This window comes from Nannospalax galili, unplaced genomic scaffold, assembly GCF_000622305.1.
Source record: "Nannospalax galili isolate Female #2095 unplaced genomic scaffold, S.galili_v1.0 scaffold427, whole genome shotgun sequence".
Classification (NCBI taxonomy): domain Eukaryota; kingdom Metazoa; phylum Chordata; class Mammalia; order Rodentia; family Spalacidae; genus Nannospalax; species Nannospalax galili.
This window is the reverse complement of record NW_008356259.1, coordinates 200812-211208: the sequence shown is the minus strand read 5'-3', so window position 1 is coordinate 211208 and position 10397 is coordinate 200812. Positions and strand designations below refer to the sequence as shown.

At 41.0% G+C, this 10397-nt stretch overlaps 1 pseudogene; it reads left to right on the top strand.

Moving 5' to 3' along the window:
* Positions 1-3744, top strand: part of LOC103751047 — a 37767-nt pseudogene extending 34023 nt beyond the window's left edge.
* Positions 3745-10397: the final 6653 nt, after the last annotated feature.

Here is a 10397-nt window from a genome sequence, read left to right as displayed (position 1 = left end):
CTTTTAGATAGTGGGAGAAAGCAAAATTAGCCATCATTTGAGAAAAATAGCAGGTTGTCTCCCTTACCTACAGATGGGCCCTACAGTATTGGAGACCAAAACTTGGAAGTCTTATATCTGAGCAGCACTTTCTGATTAGGAACAGAATCATCAATGAGCAATAATTGTCTAAATAACATTTTATATGGATTTAAGCCTAATGTCTGGGAAGTAATCCCCTAAACTCTTAAAGAAATATACTAATCACTTTAATGTTTGGTTATAATTTCCTTTTGGGTGTTTAACACCATACAGTTGGCCCAAATAAACCAATTTAATTTTACTCTTAAGGTCATTTGAGGATATGTTCCTTAGGGGTCACATAGGCTTGGGAGGAGCCCCTAGCTCCTTTCTTTTACCTGTTCCAACATGCATGGTAATTAAAAGTACCAGACTGGTGGGATTAACCTTCTTGGATGTTTAACAGCCATACTTTGAGGCCTATACTGATCTGGTCAGAGGGACTTAAAGGACAGTTTTTGCTCCTTGCCCTCCAAGGTCAACTAAGTTCCAGGGGACTATGGAGCACCTCTCAAAATGTTCTGTAACTGTGGTGAGTCACCTGTCTTCTTGTTCAGGGAGGCCATGGAGACTCCACCAGATGGACTTGAACCAGTGTCCAATCTACAAAGAGGAGGGTCAACTCAGAGGAAACGTTTCCTCCTTGCTTCCAAGTGAAGCCAGCCATGGTTGAGCAGGACCTTTGACTTACCTTCACATAGATGGAACTGGAGGAACATTTTTTAGCACTTTACAAATTCCTTGTAGGGTACCACTGGTAACAGTTCTTCGTACTGTTCTACCTCAATCACAGGACCCCCAAAAGACCACCGAGGACCCAACACACCAAAAATGCAAAAGTAAGGTTTATAGTTTATTTGGGCTTAGGCTCGGGCTTTCAGACAGCACCGATATAACGGAACCGTGCTGAGAGCCCCGGGTGGGGGAAGAAGGGGCTCTTTACACGTTACAAAGAGAGGAGGGGAATAACAGTGTCACTTTGTAGTTGGTCCAAGAATCCTGCTCGCCCCAACACACCTTTGAACTGATAGATTTTTTTTATTGGTGGGTGCTGTTCTCAGGGTTGTGGAATGTGGGGGCCGTCTGTGTGGTTAGGAGTCTTTATTTTTACTCTATAGAGCAGTGTTCATACCTGGTCTTATCTAATCTATAGTTTCCTGGAAAGGGAACAGCAGAGGAGGAGTAGCAGCAGGTGTGCATTTCAAGCATTACACAGAAGCTGAAAAGAGCAATCAGTGGGGTGTTGAGCGGGGCTGAATGAGGGGCATCTCTGGGTCCTACATTACAATATGAAAATGTAACTAAAATTTATAAATAATTAGAAAACAACAAAATTTGTATTTTCTGTAGTTTTACATTTCAGTGCTTTAAATGATTCTATAAATCATTTAAAATCATTACAAATCAGATAAATTCTTGACCTGCCTAATAACTAATATTAAACATTTGAAAAACAAAACAAGCAACCACAGCTATCCTTTGAGGACTGATGACACTAAACTATTCTAATATATACTGATTCAGAACTGTGCAGGAGGTGCTCACAACACTTTTATATGGACTATACCATTTGATGCTCAATATAATTACTAAATATCCAAGTTCTGAGCTGCCCAAGTAGACAGGGAAATACATAAACACAGACAGCTCCCAGATACAGCCTTTTATTTCTTTGATCACAATTTCCTGGCTTCTGTCATTTTATTTTCGTTGAAGCCAGTCACATGCCACCTAGTGAAATGATAAAGAATGACAGCTTTATTTATTTATCATTGTAACACATTTCCTCGTCTGGCTGCTTTTCTTCTAGGAATTTGCCTCTCCCCTGCCACTGACACCCTTTACAGTTGAAATTCAGTTAATTATGTAGTAGCCATTTATGCTTGCTTTCCCGGAACAACCCCAACATCAGAAGACTGTACTGTTCATTAACAGATAAAAATCTTAGCTTCGATAGTGATGAAGATAAAGATAGTGAGAGGAAATAAGGTCAAGAGAAAATACAATTTAAATGTACTGAATTTTTATTAGAGTGAGATAAAAATACTACTGTCAGTTTAGCATACTTTAATCTCACTGTGGTTACAATACCTACCTCTATGTCTTCTTAGTTGCACTTACTGTCCCTTTAATAAATCTTAATTATTAAACTTTAAAAGGTTTTAAAATTTTTAAATTCTCACAAAGGAATATGAAAATCTTACTTACTTTCCATAATGTCATTCAACCCCACTGCTTCAGATGTTAGTTGTCTTACTATATCTTCCTATTTCTTATCAAAAATCATTTTTATTACTGCAAGCTAAATGCTAGAATTACACTGTCCTTGTAATAAGGTAATGAAATTACTACATATATTTTTTCTACATATTTTATCTTAACTGTACTAAAAAACAAGCCAAATATACATTGGCACAGGTAATATGAAAAATGACGTGATTTACTGCTGTGCGCTGAAAAACTGAAACAAAACTATAGAGACACTCTGGTTGCAGGACCCACAAACACACACACACACGTGTGTGTGTGTGTATGTGTGTGTGTGTGTGTGTGTGTATGTATGCAACCAATGATGTGTGATTTGGGGAAGTGTCTTTTTCATGAAAAATTTCTCTCCAGATACTAGCTGGGCCTCTATACTTATTTTTATTTGTTTTTTTATTTATTTATTTATTTATTATTTTTTAGCAATTTTTGGAAGTTTCATACATGAGTATTCACATCACTTCCACCACTGCCAGTCCCCCTCCAACTCCTACCATGTCTCTCCCCAACTCCCTCTTTGATGATTATTACATATACGTGTGTGTATGTGTCTGTTAGTGTCTGTGTGTGTGTAAAATGCAGAGTCCATTTAGTGGTGCTCATGTGTACATGGATTACCATTGATTAAATAACCTACCAAGTAGCATGGTTCCCTGGAGAAAACAGATTCTCCCTCCCTCAGCGTCGCTTGAAAGTTTTGTTCTTCGACACCCGCTACAGCAATATGACAACCAATTTCCTAGAGGAAGTTTGTTGCTAATGGCATCTTCAAAGTTGAGCTCAATGAGTTTCTCACCTGGGAGCTGCCTAATGATTGCTACTCTGGAGTTGAAGCCTGAGTTTCACCCGTTAGGACAGAAATCATTATCTTAGTCACAAAGACACAGAATGTTTTCCATGAGAGTGGATGGTGGCTTAGAGGGTTGCTTGACTGCAGTAGTCCAGAAGAGGTTTGGCTTCCCTGAGGTCAGTGTACAGCTTTATACAGAAAAGGTGGCCACAAGAGGTCCCTGTGATTTGCCCAGGCACAGTCTCTACAAATTCCCAGGAGAGCACTTGAGGTGTGAAGGCCTGAAGAGTGGGGTTCGAGGGCTTTGAGACTGTGGCGTCTGGGACGCTTCAAGGACAGAAAGTTAAGTCCATGAAGTTTGTGGACAGTCTGATGATCCACAGTCGAGGCCTGATAACTACTACCTTCCCACAGCGATATGAGCTCTTCAGACAAGGTGTGCTTGGAGTCAAAGTTAAGACGCTGCCACCCTGGTACCCAAGTGGTAAGGCTGGCCCTGAGAAGCCCCTGCCTGACCACGTGAGCATCGTGGAAGCTAAAGATGAGTTCCTGTCCACCACTCCCATCTCAAAACAGAAGGATAGGAAATCAGAGTACCCTGTCATGCCCAGCCTGTGCCTTCTGCATAGCAGGGTCTCAGCAGAACCATCTGGAGGCTGGATGTTGCTCTGTGAAGACATTTAATAAAATCTTGCAGACGGTGGGAAAACCCATTTTGTGCTACTCAGGTAAATAGAGTGTACATTTAAAATGTTCCAGAAAGCAGGAATGGGTGATATAATTGATATAATGCAAAAGCACACACGTATTCAATATATTAAACCTGTATTACAACTTTTCTCATGACCTATTGCACAGCAGATCCTAGTGTCTGAAATGGGATGGAAAAGCTACACAGTAAAAATAAGGGAAAGTGCCATGAAAATATCTCTATCTACTTGACAAGTGCCTCTCCAGGGAATCTTAATGCTGTTTAGGAAATAAGCCAGCACAAAAGCTCCTATCTCTTTGAGGCACGTCAGCATAGAGGGAGGGCTGTAGACAAAAGCCAGCCTCTATTTAAAGCTGAGTGACAGGATAAAGTTAGGAGTTGCTATCATCATGTGACAGCTCCCTTGGGAAAGCAGGTGTGAGGAGATAGGCAAAGGCAGGGGATGGTGGATGATGCTACAGGTGTGCGAAGTTGTTAGCCTCCGAATTGGTTTTTAAATGAAACTGGTTCAACTACTTAATGGCACTGTCCTTAGAGTAAGGATATGTGGTAACATTTCAAAGAAGTAATGCTTGTGAAGGAGACCAGGAAGAGAGACGCAATCCAAATTTGATACTATAGGAAAAGAGGAAAAGAAATATTAACACCAAATCCATGAAGCACTTGATAGGATTCAGTATAAAGCCTCTTTCCACACAATCTGCACTTTTGTAAATGGCTCAAGTTTACTCTATGAGAGTATGCCAATTTATGCCAAGAATCTAGATACTTTATAGGACTTAGCTTTCAAAGATGTTCAGTCACCCAACGGGAAAACATTATGTCCATCAGTAAGCATGTATGCCAGTTTAATCAAGAATAAGGAAATAATGAATCAGAATAAAGTACATGATAAGGAAATTACTTACAGACAGTTATATAAAACTCTGGTGCTTCCAAAAGTGGAAACTTTCTGAGTCCACTTATCTCCCTTGTGGGCACGCGCACGCATGCACACACACACACACACAGAGTTATGCACACATGCTTCCGTTTCCATTTTCAATTTGCCTCTAAATAAGCAAACTTGCCAGGCTGTCTTGAGACCAAGATGAAATCCTTTCATTTGCTGATTGGGATCTGGCTCCACTGCAAGCGTTTCCTGCTGGGTCCTTACCAGTGCATTCGTATTTTATCCTAATTTATTCATTATCGAACATCAAACCTTTAGAAGAGAAAAGAGCTAGTGTACACGGCAGGAAGAATTCTCTGGTTGGTTTTCATCTTTGCTCTCAGATGAAAGAACTCTTCTGTAGCTTTGCAAATTCTGCCATTACTTTATCCAGGTAATTGGGGGCAGGTGGGGGTTGTAGTGGCAGGCAAAACCAAATTGACCTTCTGCATCTGCTGCCGCACAAAATAAGCCCCAACATCACAAGTTTCTAATAAGAATTTGAGAACCCAGGGTATTAAAGCAGTTGATCTAATCTTGTAATTAAGTATCAAAACTCACCATGTTTTTGAGTGGAACATTTACAAGCTACACATTAAGATCTCTACATAGGCAAACAAAAATATCTTAATCATATTTTCTTGGAAAAAAAATTTAATGACACTCTGAACAAGCACTTGATTTCGCTATCAAAGAACCCCATTTCTATAGCAGTTTTACTACTTTCAGGCTGCAGAAGAATGTGTAAGTCACAGACACATTTGTAAATACAAGATAGTATTTTCTCCTTTGATAGTGCTTGGGAAGGCACTCAAATATAATACAAAAAATGCTTCATAAAATGCTCACCATCATCCAAGTGTTTATCATGTCATTATCCTTATAACAAACACTGACACAATTTCTGTACTCAGAACATCTGCTGAGATGGCAATGCCCTACATCATAACCTTGTCTTCTGTAAAAATGGCTACAAATATTATTACTTAGCAACAACACAGTAGCCCAGGTATATAGATTTCTATGCCATCCTTAAGATTCCAACATTATAAGAATATTATTTAAGATATCAAATTATGTCAAAGATACCATGACACGATGAAGAAGGATAACTAAATGAAACTTGCCTTTTCTCCTCTTATAACTGACCCTGGTGTAATCAATTAGTACAGTACTTTTATGACACCTGGCTTTGGTAAATGTCAACACACAGCCATTACAGAGATGCACAGATCTACCAGGGAGGAAAGTTTTCAGTCTCTGTGGTCAGACCAAGAACTTCAGACCCTTGTTGGAAAGTTTCCCACAATGTCTCATGTATTGTCTTCAGTGACAGCATGGCTATTCCTCTTGATCAGCGAACCCCAGATACACTATTTATATTTTTTTACACTAAGTTCTATTATATTTTTAAATTTCTTGCTTATTTCTAGTGTGCAAAGAATTTGGAGCAATGGAGCTGGAACTGGCCTCAAAGCCACTTTCCGTCATGACTAGCTCTCATAGTTTTGGAGCGCATTATACAAGGTGCTAAGGGAGAACATCAGTCAATGGTCCAACTTTAGCTTTAAGGCCTAAAAACCACATCAATGCCTGGCATAGTAAATGACATTGGTGCAATAGTGGCACTTTTATCTTGGAGCTAATCAACAGCTACGTAATTGGACTCAAAGGTTCACTCAATGGGAGGAAACTCATGTGTGGTACTGTAAACCTAGCTAAATACACATGGCTGGAGAGGTCATAGATCTTAGAGAAAACATTGAGGCTGTCACATCTCTCAACAAATGCAATTTCTTACTATGTGCAAAATATGGATCCTTATATTTACAGACGAATATCCCAGTCACCACTCATTAAAGAAGCTTCTTTTGTAACAGATGGAGATTATCGCAGAGTTCCACAACTGGTCATACACAAAGATTATCTGTTAATTGTCCAATCCTAAGTGAGACATCTACAATGCGACCTCTACACCTAAGGCTCATGGAACATAGTGGAACAAGGAGTAAAGGAACACTAATGCATCTCTCAACTCTCATCAGTGAAGCTCCCTCATGCAACAGGGGGACACAACACAAAGGGTCACAAATGGCTAAAGTGTAGAGAAAAAGAATCTGCAGAGTGTGGGTCCTTGGACAGGATTCTTATATTAAAATTTACCCATCCAGGGCTCAGGGACCATTGTGGAAGAGGGGGCAGAAAGACTGCAAGAGCCAGGGAGGAGGTGCATGACCATATGGAAAAGAGTCCTACAGGCTACTGGGACCTTGCTCATAGAAACCTACAGCAATGATATCAGCATGTACAAGACCTATACAAAATCAAGCAAACAAAAACCCAGAACTGTGGAAGTGGGTAGCAGGCCCCAATCCTAGTTGAAGAATTATTGGAAGCTGATTACTGCTGGGTGAAGAAGAGCTGATCTTCTTAAAGGGAGGGACTCTATATAGGCTGACTAGAACTCAGTAGATGAACTTGCACTGAGACATGTCTGGGGACACTAACTTGCCTCAATAGGCCTTAACACAAATGGCAGAATGCACAAATTCCAGTGGGAGAGTAGCTATGGGAGAGTGCCAATGGGAAAGAGGGTATAAAGATGATTAAGATGTTCTGTATGAAACACAAATTTCAATTAAAAAATCTACAAAAAAAAAAAAAAGAATGTGAGTTTATTTCAAAGGCAGCTCAACAGTGGCTGGGTAGTCAAGTGATTTGCTAAGTTCTCCTGATGCCATCAGTCATAATACGGGAAATGAATGAGGTAACTCACTAGTGTTTGATATTCTTGAATGTAAGGAACAGACTTTTAGTGGTGTTCACACCTTCATGATGGAGTTTATTAGTTCAGGCTGCTGTTTCAGAAAGCAATTAATAGGTAAAGTAGTTGATGGATGAATCCGGTTGATTGGGAGAAAGCACCAGGACAGAGATAAAACTCCATTGGAATAGAGTTTATTAGTTAAAAGAACACATGGGACAGATTCCTTTCCCCTCAGGGAAAATGTCTGCTCTGGGTTGTGAGCTGGGGTCTTTTTTAGGGGGAGGCTTCTGCTTCCTGCAGAAGGTGGGAAGATATATATATAGATATGGTGGGGGGGGGAGTGGGAGAGCACGACTGTTAAAATCTGCCCCCTTTAGAGATCAAAGGGGAAGCCTGCTGTGTTGGCCCAACAGTGAAGAAAAGTCTGCTTCTCTTGAATTCACAAACCAGGGTGCTTATCAACTTGGTTCCCTTTTCCCAGGGGCTTGCTTGCAAGGTCTGTGAGGCCATGTTGGAGACAGGGAGAATTGCTGTGGTTTGGAACCCTAATATTCCAGCCTTTTGTGTTATAGGATAGGGGGGCGCCACTGTCATCTCGCTACTTCCTGCTGGACAGGGTTGATGTGGGGGGCTGGATTAGGGGTCGATATGACAGCAGGGGTTCCCTCTTCAAGCATCTCAACAGGGTCTTCAATGGTTGGCAGGTGCTTGTATACATGTGGAGGGAAGGAAAGTAACAAATGATTAAAATTAGTAAGAGTTAGTTTTTGGATTTTGGTCCTGAAAGTATCTGAAGAGGCAAGGAGCAATGGTTAGCACCAAGGTAACAGCTCTTTTTTTTTTTTTTTCCTTCTACCAGGGCTGAACTCGAGAGTGATGGACTAGGATTTGTTTTTAGGCATTTTGATAGTCATTGGAGTGGCTAGAATCAGTGTCAGTTACCTCTCAAAGGCTTCTAGATAGGGAGAGAAAAAGAAATTAGCTATCATTTAATTTTTTTGGCTAGAACAATAGTGGATTACCTCCCTTAGCTGTAGGTGGGCACTAGAGTATTGCAGACCAAGATTTGAAGTCTTACATCTGAGTAGCATTGTCTTATTAGGAACAAAATCATCAATGAGAGATAATTGTCTAAATAACATAAGAACTAAGAACATAAGTCTAATGTCTGAGTTGTATAATTCCTTGAACTGATGATTTTGGTTATAGGTTATACTTTCCTTTTGGGTGTTTAAGACCATACTGTTGGCCCAAATAAACCAATTTACTTTTACTTTTAAGGTCATATGAGGATTTGGTCCTCAGGGGTCACATGGGCTTGGAGGGATCCCCTGGCTCCTCAGGCTTTTTCTTTTTACCAGTTCCATCTACATGAAGATCAGTCAAGAGGTCCTGCTTGACCTGGGCTTCACTTGGAAGCATGGAGGAGATGTTTCCTCTGTGTTGACCTTCTTCTTTGCAGACTGGACACTGGTTCAAGTCCAACTTCTGGGGTCTCCATGGCCTCCCTGAACAAGAGGACAGGTGACCCACCAAAGTTACAGGACATTTTGAGAGATGATCCATAACCCCTGGAACTATTTGACCTTGGAGGGCAAGGAACAAATATTTGTCCCTTTAGGTCTTTCTGACCAAATTAATATAGGACTTAAAGTTTGGCTATTAAACATCCACAAAGGTTAGTTTCACCAGTCTGGTACTTTTAATTACAATGCTCTATGCAGATAGAGCTTGGGCAACATCCTTAAATAAACCTTGACTAGATACCCTTAGACTAGTTGACTAAGCTTCAACTTGAGAAATTTTAAGGTTATCTATATCTTATCTTTGTCTCATTTTAAATTTATAGAAATACAGAAATACAGTCGGTAGGTGTAGTGGGGAATGGCTGAGGTGGGGTTCAGAGGGAAGAATAGACTTAGGGTCAGTAGAAAACTCATTCCTGGATTTGTGTTAAGGGAGGAGTCCTCGAGATTTTTAATTTAAGAGACCCGATACTGGAATGGCCTGGTACTTGCTGTGTTCCTTGGCCAGTTTTAATTTGGAGAGATGAATCCAACTAGGCTGTCCCAAGAGCTTGGCTGCAGTAGAAGTAGATGGGATCACCAGGTGAGAACCACCATGGCTGGAGGGTTTCCTTCACTCTTCTGTTGGGTGTGAACCTGCAGGTAGGTATGATCTCCAGGTTGAAGTGGGTGGTCAATTTGGCCTTTAGAAGCCTGGAGAATAATCTGGTCACCATGTTCCCTGAGTAGTTTCCTTGGAAGGGTGAAGGCATGTAAATAGTTGTGTAGAGAGCAGGGATGCTGGAGGAAGAGGTTGTCCTTAGCTAAAATTAGGGCCCAGGTGAGTGTCACAAATTTGGCTTTTTGTGATGTGGTTCCAAGTGGTAGGAGTCCTGACTCGATGACATCTGTGAGAGATACTATGGTCTGTGGGACACCACTGGGGTGAGAGTTAAACTTCTTTCCATAAACCAAGTTAGGGTTGGGTTTGGTAGGAGATTTGGGGAAATTAGGGGATCCTGATAGGAGAGGTCTTGGAGTTTCCAAGCACGAGTGAGTGAGTGAGTGGTTCACTGGAAGGGAGATGGGAAGCTGGATTGAGAGGAGGGCAGGAATCAAGGGTGAGCGAGGTGGTTTTTAAGAAGTGTGACATGGAAGAGTTGTAGTTTAGAGGGAGCTAGATTGGCAAGAGACAAGTGGGTTAGTTAAATCCTTAAGCTGGTGGGGGGAAAGGACAGAGATGGGCTGATCCAAAGTGAGCTTAAGTTCCTCTGGAGCCAGGAGAGTGGCAGCAGACAGAGCACAGAGGCAAAGTTGCCAGTCCTGAATGGTGGTAGTATGCTGTTTAGAGATAATCTGTTGGAGCA